The sequence below is a fragment of the Gopherus evgoodei genome, chromosome 8 (assembly GCF_007399415.2).
Source record: "Gopherus evgoodei ecotype Sinaloan lineage chromosome 8, rGopEvg1_v1.p, whole genome shotgun sequence".
Classification (NCBI taxonomy): domain Eukaryota; kingdom Metazoa; phylum Chordata; order Testudines; family Testudinidae; genus Gopherus; species Gopherus evgoodei.
In genome coordinates, this window is record NC_044329.1 from 83561790 (window position 1) to 83570831 (window position 9042).

The window sequence follows — 9042 nt, forward strand, 5'->3', positions numbered from 1 at the left end:
GAACAGGTATTTGCATGGTATTGTTGTAGCCAGCATCGTAAGATATTTACATGCCAGATGCGCTAAAGATTCATGTATCAGAGGGGTAGCCATGTTAGTCTGGATCCATAAAAGCAGCGAAGAGTTCGGTGGCACCTTACAGACTAACAAACGTATTAGAGAATGCGCTTTCGTGGGTGAATACCCACTTAGTCGGATGCATGCTGTGACGTTATTGATATAAACTGGGACCATATAGAACATGGGTTGCAATCAAGGTCCTGTAGTGGCACCAGATCTTATATAAAGGGGGTCATATAAAGTGTCTAAGACCAGGTTACGGGTTACTGGTTATGATTATGCTGTCTGTATGTCTGTATCATGTTGTAGTTGAAGTTATGCATATTGGCTATATACTGTCTATATTTCAAACTTGTGCTGTGTTACTGGGAAAGATCCCAGACAAGTGGGTGGTAGCTCTGCTTTGCCTGCTTGATGGCCCATTAAGGACCATCAGCTACACAGCTGACCCATTGAGAGGAGGCAGATACGCCTTGTGACTCAGCAGGGTGTGCAGGGACTGGCCCATGTGACTGCAAACTCCATTTTGCTGTAATTTTCCACAGTAAGAACAAAGAAGTGTTCTTACACCTGGAAGTGCCTATATAAGGCTGATGCCTCATCTCCATCTTGTCTTCAGTCCTGCTTCCTACCTCTGGAGGGACTTTGCTACAAGCTGAAGCTCTACACAAGGGACTGATGACCCATCCCAGCAGGGGATGTACTCCAGAGACTTGATTTAAACCTGCAGTTTATTCCATCACTGCTACAAGCTTGAACTAAGAACTTTGCCATCACTGTATGTAATTGATTCCATTTAACCAATTCTAGCTCTCATTTCTACCTTTTTCCCTTTATGAATAAACCTTTAGATTTTAGATTCTAAAGGATTGGCAACAGCGTGATTTGTGGGTAAGATCTGATGTGTATATTGACCTGGGTCTGGGGCTTGGTCCTTTGGGATCGAGAGAACCTTTTTCTTTTACTGGGGTGTTGGTTTTCATAACCATTCATCCCCAGGACGGGTGGCACTGGTGGTGAAACTGGGAGACTGGAGTGTCTAAGGAAATTGCTTGTGTGACTTGTGGTTAGCCAGTGGGGTGAAACCGAAGTCATTTTTGTCTGGCTAGTTTGGTTTGCCTTAGAGGTGGAAAAACCCCAGCCTTGGGCTGTGACTGCCCTGTTTAAGCAATTGGTCCTGAATTGGCACTCTCAATTGGGTCCCGCCAGAACCACATAGTCACACATGCAGTGCCACTACATGCATCCGACAAAGTGGGTATTCACCCACAAAAGCTCATGCTCCAACCAACATTCCAGAGGACGTGTGTCCATGCTGATGACGGGTTCTGCTTGATAACAATCCAAAGCAGTGCAGACCGACGCATTCTCATTTTCATAATTTGAGTCAAATGCCACCAGCAGAACATTGATTTTCTGTTTTGGTGCTTCGTGTTCTGTAGTTCCTGCATTGGAGTGTTGTTCTTTTAAAACTTCTGAAGGCATGCTCCACACCTCATCCCTCTTAGATGTTGGAGGGCATTTCAGATTCTTAAACCTTGGGTCAAGTGTTGTAGCTATTTTTAGAAATCTCACATTGGTACCTTCTTTGCATTTGTCAAATCTGCAGTGAAAGAGTTCTTAAAATGAACATGTGCTGAGTCATCATCTGAGAGTTCTATAACATGAAATATATGGCAGAATGCGGGTAAAACAGAGCCGGAGACATACAATTCTCCCCCAAGAAGTTCAATCACAAATTTAATTAACACATTATATTTTTAACGAGCATCATCAGCATGGAAGCATGTCCTCTGGAATGGTGGCTGACACATGAAGGGGTATACAAATGTTTAGCATCTCTGGCATGTAAATACCTTGCCATGCCAGATACAAAAGTCCCATGTGAATGCCTGTTCTCACTTTCTGTTGACATTGTAACAGGGCCACCCAGAGAGGGGGGCAAGTGGGGCAATTTGCCCCAGGCCTCAGGCCCCGCAGGGGCCCCCATGAGAATATAGTATTCTATAGTATTGCAACTTTTTTTAATGGAAGGGGGCCCTGAAATTGCTTTGCCCTGGGCCCCCTGAATCATCTGGGTAGCCCTGCATTGCAAATAAGAAGTGGGCAGCATTAGCTCCCATAAATGTAAACAAACGTATTTGTCTTAGCGATTGGCTGAACGATAAGTAGGAGTGAGTGGACTTGTAGGCTCTAAAGTTTTGCATTGTTTTGTTTCTGAGTGCAGATATGTAGCAAAAAAAAAATCTAAGTGTGTAAGTTGCACTTTCATGATAGAGATTGCACTACAGTACTTGTATGAGGTGAACTGAAAAATACTGTTTTATCATTTTTACAGTGCAAATATTTGTAATAAAAATATAAAATGAGCAGTGTACACTTTGTATTTTGTGTTGTAATTGAAATTAATATATTTGAAAATGTAGAAAAACATTCAAAAATGTTTACTAAATGTCAATTGGTATTCTGTTTAACAGTGCGATTAAAACTATGATTAATCATGATTAATTTTTTAAATTGCAATTAATATTTTTAATTGCGTGAATTAACTGCGATTAATCAACAGCCTTAGTTCGTACGTTAAAAGAAATAAGTCTAGATGTGTGTGTTTGTAACTTAAACTAAAAGTTAGGATGTTCCTTTAACTATTTTCCTCCCCACATTGAGAAACTTTAGTGCTTCTCTTTTTTTATGCCAACTACTCTTAAATCATTCTAGAATGAATAAGAAATCTAATATCATATTCTGCCCTACACAGACAGAACATGTAAAAATTTAATTTGGAGGCAGCTGCTAGCGAAGGGAAGAAGAACTGGTCATCTATTATTCTAGATTTGGGGCTTAATCCAGCTGCCACTAAAATCAGTATATATTTTGTCATTGACTTCAATGGGAGTCAGGTCAGGCTTAACTGTAATTCTCCTTTTTTTACAATATTTGGGATCCCGCACACCCCCCCCCCCCCGCCGTTTTCTGTTTCACCATGAACAAACTAGAAAACTAATCTAGAAATAATCTATTTTTCCTCTTTTATCAGAGCATGGAAATGACAGGTGATGGGCAACACCTGCATTTAAGACATTATTAATCATGACTGATTAGTGCAAATATGGTCCCCTTGCTTAAATCCATTCATGAGTTGTATAAATATAAACCACTTACTTTTACCATAAGTCATAACCGCACTTGCACAAGATGGGTTAATGTTCCAGAACTCTGAAACCACTGCAGTTCTGGAACTTCCATTTTATGAGAATTAACAAGGACTTACAATTGAATCACATTCTGAGAAGAAACATCTTTACTAATTTTACATGGAATGACTCTAAAGTGAAGGATTCAAGGTTTTACCATATGTTTACTCAATCTTAATTTGATATCATGAAACTTGTCCATAATAATTTCTACTGAAGATTGCTAATATACAACTAAACTCACTTTCCAATTGCTTTCCTATATATAGAAATATATTTGTTGTGCATAAAATGTACTCATTGATTCTTACCTATCTATATTCTTGAACCCAGGCTTTGCATTGACTAATGTGCTTATCTTACAGTTCTGAGACACATTTTAACCTCTGTGTTTTTAAAAATGTGTTGGGACTGTCTAATTAGAATGACTGCATGCTGCTCCAAAATACAAGAAGAAAGGCAATCTATCTTTATGGGCATATTATGCTAAAGATTTGGCTAAAAAGATAGAGAAAATGTTGTCAAAACCTCCAAGCACAGCCCTACAAAAAAACATCCTGCATGGCACACCATAAAGAAAGGCGCAAGATTGACAAATGCAAGTATACAGATCAATTTTCTTACACACAGAAAGTCCCTACTAATCCATACCATTGTAAATTTAAAACAATTGTTGCCCACTGGCACTGTCTGTGGTCCTGATCCCTCAAAGAGCTCCTGTTGCTGCTCTAACTTGAGCCAAAAGCTTGAAGCCCCTGGATGAAAGACAGAATTTTCCAACACAAACAAACCAGACGGTAATTCTGAAGATTAATTGGAGGGCAAGATGAACCACTGAATATTTAGTACAGTCACATTCCCTTATCTCACCACTTCCTTATTCAACACTGAAATAAATCCAGACTGGAAATTTTGATTTGTTTCTAGTGAGTAATCAAAACCATAAGTCACATGAATAGAGGAAACACTGAAATATCTGAGATTAATCACATGACTTATTTTAAGAACACAATTTACAAAGCATAATAGTATATAAGATATCCCCATGTTCCATTCTTTTGCTTGACTTTAAAGCTACTGTGCTGAGAACAAGAGTTCACAAACAAATCTCTTTAACATAAATTTTAAAAATCTCTCCAGTTTAATTTTCCCCCCTTTATCCTCTGTACAACTGAGAGGTCATACAGACAAGTGAGGGGTTGGCAGGAAGATTGTGGGGGTGGGTGGGAATGTGAAATGTAACTGAGTTGAGTGATGGAGTTCAAATCTGGAACCCACAGAAGCCACTTAGGGACCAGCTGGGAGACAGATGGACATACATTTATTACCAGGGGCGGCTCCAGGCACCAGCACGCCAAGCGCATGCCTGGGGCGGCAAGCCACGGGGGGCGCTCTACCAGTCGCCGTGAGAGCGGCAGGCAGGTTGCCTGCGGCGTCATGCCTGCGGAGGGTCCGCTGGTCCCCCGGCTTCAGCAGACCTCCCACAGGCTGCTGCCGAATCCACGGGACTGGGGACCTCCCATAGGCAAGCCGCCGAAGGCAGCCTCGCTGCCGTGCTTGGGGCAGCAAAATACCTAGAGCCACCCCTGTTTGTTACAATATAGTTAGGAAACAAATCTAATTAGCCTTCCTTAATAATCTCAAAAACAATACATCCGTTCTGACTCAAAATTTGTCATTCTCTAGGCACATGTTTGTCTGTAGTTAGGACACTCTTAGGGCTGATCTTATTCCTGCTGAACTCAACAGCAAAACTTCTATAGATTTCACTGGAAACAGAACCAGGCCCCTACCATTTACATCTATGCAAAGTGGATATAAAATGCTACCATTTTGATTTGGCAACATATTACTCAGAGGTATGTGACTGTACAAAGTGCAATGCAGTGGAGAATCAAGGCCTTAACCTTTAAGAGCCCCTACGTGTAGCTGACATGAATCAAAGACTCTCAGATATTGTAACATTCACTTTGGTATTATGCTAGGGTCTCCTGTAACCTATTGGTCCTTAGCGTATAAGCTAAAGCAAACATTTTCAGGACTTGCCTCTACTTTGGACACCTCCGTATTTGGTTTCCCAAGTTTAGATCTAATAGTGTCTTAGATTAAAAAAGCAAGGCACCCAAACTCAGAGGACACTTTTGAAAATCTGGCCCTCAGTGACTTGCCTCAGCTCATGAAGTTGAGCCAGAAATAGACTAAAAACTAAAAATGAGGTCTCCTGATTCTCATTCCTGAACAGTAGCCACTAGACTATGCTGTCTCACCTTCTCTGTAGCACAAACCATAATAGGTACTATCAATCTTGACAAGAATCTATTCTGCCAAGTTAAGTACAACTTCCACTATTACTTGAATAACATTTTGTTAGTCACTTTTTATTAAGCACTGACAGCATGGTCAACAATGTACAAAACACACAAAAAGAACTATCAAGCAGAAATGTTTTGTCCATGTTCGGTTCCTATCCTCAGAGAGAGAGAGCTCTCACTTCTTATACTGCATAAGAGTAGGACTCCATTACATGTATTTCTCTATAAATACCCAAATGCAATATTTTTATAATCATGTTCATTGTTGTGAGTTCAATCCTTGAGGGGGCCATTTAGGGATCTGGGGCAAAAATCTGTCTGGGGATTGGTCCTGCTTTGAGCAGGGGGTTGGACTAGATGACCTCCTGAGGACCCTTCCAACCCTGATATTCTGTGATTCTATGATTCATTAACTAAATACCTGAACACTAAACTTGAAAAATAACAGCAGAATGTACAAAACATGTATACAAAGAATAGTTATTGAAAAACATAATATAATATACAAAACCCAGTATTAAATAAACCAGACATTTTATCTGCAGGCTCTTTATGTCCACAGATACGTGTAATTTACTATCTAAAATCTTTCAGAAACTATGAGGAGTCAATTTTCAGCACAAGTTGCCAGAACAAGATCATATATTAACTATAATGTCCAAGCAGACATCATCTGACAACTTTGTATTTGATAGTTTACAGATTAATTGGCATCATGAAACCAACGTTCAGTCCCGAGCCTTAGACTCTCAGAAGAAAAATGAAGATCAGAATGTTCTCCAAATTGTTTAATGGACCAAAAAAATTAGAGTTATGAAACAAATCCACAAAGTTGCTGGGTGCCACAGAAAGAGAAAGGTGATTAGTTATGAGCAATGCAAGGGATGCTGTCTAAACTGAGAAGGAAGAATGATTAATTAGTGGCCTAACTGAACCACTTAAGGTCATGTTTGTGTGTATTACTAATTTAAAACTGATTTATTACAATTTAAAAGACCAGAATAATCAAATATACTTCTACAGAACAAAACAGGACCAGCAAAGTATCAAAAACATACTTTGTTATTTTGTTGTCTGTGTCACCAGATCTAAATTAAAGGAACACTGGTAACTTAAAAGCATACTTCTGTCGGGGGGCGGGGGGGAAGCTACAATTGTTAACAGTAACAGCTAAGAATGATCAAATCTGTACAGAAGCCCTTGTGTTGTTTATTTTGATTAACTTGATGTAACCTGCCGTACACAGTTTTTTACATGCCCCCAAATATATGAACTGACAATATATAACTGCATTACAGAAGTTGTTTGGAATTAAACTAGAATTTTTGGCAATTAAGGCCCTGATCCAAGCAAGCATCTGAGCATGTGAGTAGTTCCACAGCAGTCAAACATATACTTAAATGCTTTCCTGAATCAGGGCCTCACTAGGTGCTCGATGGGCTTTGCCACTTGAGGGGACGTAGGGAGGCAGTTAGAGACTGAGCAACATGAGTTAGATGTTTTTGCTAAAATTATCAATAGTGTAAAAATGTTCACATTTAAAATGTCATATTCAGGTTTCAATCATCTCACTGGGAAGCAGGGATCAGTAAACACATCTCTGAGATATGGTTTCTGGGTGTCTATAGTCTCAGGAAGAGTGCAATGCATCAGCTTATATCCGATTAACATTTTCAAGCTTTTCTCTGCAACCACCGGGACTAGAAACATAATATTTTTTAAATAAAATCTTAGATTCTAGAGCACAATCCTGCAGCACTGTGCGGATTCCAAGGTAAATTCCAGAGAATACAAGGGATCCTGACTACAGGTTTCAGCATGTCATGCTTTGCTTTAATCAGATTTTCAGACTCCTTGTAGGTACTGTCTTTGCTACTACAGACCGTGGCATGCAATACTCCATTTTATTCTGAGCAGAAATGCTCGTGGAAATCTACACGTCCCAGCACGTTCATCTTGAGAAGTGTGGACAGTGCATTTTTGCCCTAAGTGGAGTCTGCAATGCAAACTGGGCATCTCCCTGCATACACTGCAATCTTTCAAAAAGAAAATGAGGGTGATCCGTACAACAGGTTTATGTTATAAATTCTATAGTATCTAAGTGGAGGCTAGGTCTGGGTCCCAAGGTCAGAACCATTTTCACATTATGGTGGTTGTTGCTAGAAACCACCAAAATGAGATTAAATCACAGGTTCAAAATATCACCCAAAGCAAGCTTCCTCGTACCTCCTTTTCCTTTCTCCTCTTTACCCTGATGCTTCTTTTCCACCCTCTTTTAACAATGTTTATGTTTTTCCTTAGGCCATATTTTGTCACTCATTTTAGATGCTAATTACAATCTCCCCCTCCCCATCTCTCTCAAAGATGTTTTCTTTGCTGATTTGGCCTTTCTTCCTCTGTCTCCTTTTTTGCTTCACTGCTTTCTCTTGCCATCCCAAATCCCAATTACTCCTGACCATTTCCAAGCCCTGTGCTCCCCTCCCCTTCTCCTCTCCCCTACACCCTGCTGAGGCTGCGTGCTGCATACTGGGGTGGTGAGTGTTTTGGTGGGGAGCTGCTGAGAGTGGGAGGCGGGGTGTCTCTCACTGAGTTGGGATGGGGGTCGCCCTGCCCCTGTGATTACCCCTCTGTGGGGGGTTATGCCCCTGGGCTCCCAGATGATCACCCTGCACTCGGCTGCTACCTCCACCCCCGGCCCCCATTACCTGCCTGCAGGCGCAGGGGTCCGCTCTGGGGTCTGTGCTAAGAGGGCCTCAGGCCACGCTGCAGGCGTCGTTAGGACGCTTCAGTTGCTAGGGCCTAGACACAAGCGGGACTGACAATTCTATCAGGCAATACGCGCCTTCGAGTTCAACCCGCCTCCTGCGAAGGGAGCCGCGATTGGCTGAGACAGACGAAGTCTGTTCTAAAGGCGACACCGAGAAGACTATAATTCCCAGCATGCTGTGCGCTGCTATTCTCGTAGCCACCGGCGTGAGACTGCGAGCAGTGCATGCTGGGGATTGCGGTCTCTTCACTGGGGAGGATGAAGAAAGAGTCTGTTCTGGGCGTAGCGTGGGCTCCTCTGGCTATTGAGCGCAGCAAAGGAGTGTCCTGTGTGGGGTATAGGCACCTGGCTGCGAGGAGGATGGTTGTCAGATCCCTGCAATCTGTGTTTAAGCTGAAGGCAGGGGGAACGGACCTGCTGCCCCAAGGCTTATCCATAAGGGGGGAGACATTTCACACCCCCCCCCAAAAAACTTAACCACAAGCTGCTGCTGGAAAACCTTTGCTTTTGTGGTAGCTCTTCCGACATAGCCTCTGCAACTGTGTCAAGATTCTCTCTCGGTTGTTAAAGCTTCCCCACCGCCCCCAAGCGGCTCATGTCCCAGTTCCTTTCCCTGACATTGAAAGTCCCCCGTGTTTTGGGGTTCTCCTTGATTTGGGGTCATTTTAAGGCTGTTGTGAGTCTCTCCAGACAGGGATGGGAATTTAGC

At 41.9% G+C, this 9042-nt stretch overlaps 1 protein-coding gene across 2 annotated transcripts in view; it reads right to left on the bottom strand.

Annotated features, from left to right (window-relative positions):
• The window catches only part of WDR63 (WD repeat domain 63), a 53670-nt gene extending 45315 nt beyond the window's left edge, over window positions 1–8355 (bottom strand). Inside the window, exon 1 of one of the 2 annotated variants that reach the window (XM_030573803.1) lies at window positions 8272–8355. The gene's annotated coding sequence lies outside the window, so the exon portion shown is untranslated. The remainder of the gene's footprint in view (window positions 1–8271) is intronic. The other variant, XM_030573804.1, reaches the window with a different exon arrangement.
• Window positions 8356–9042: the final 687 nt, after the last annotated feature.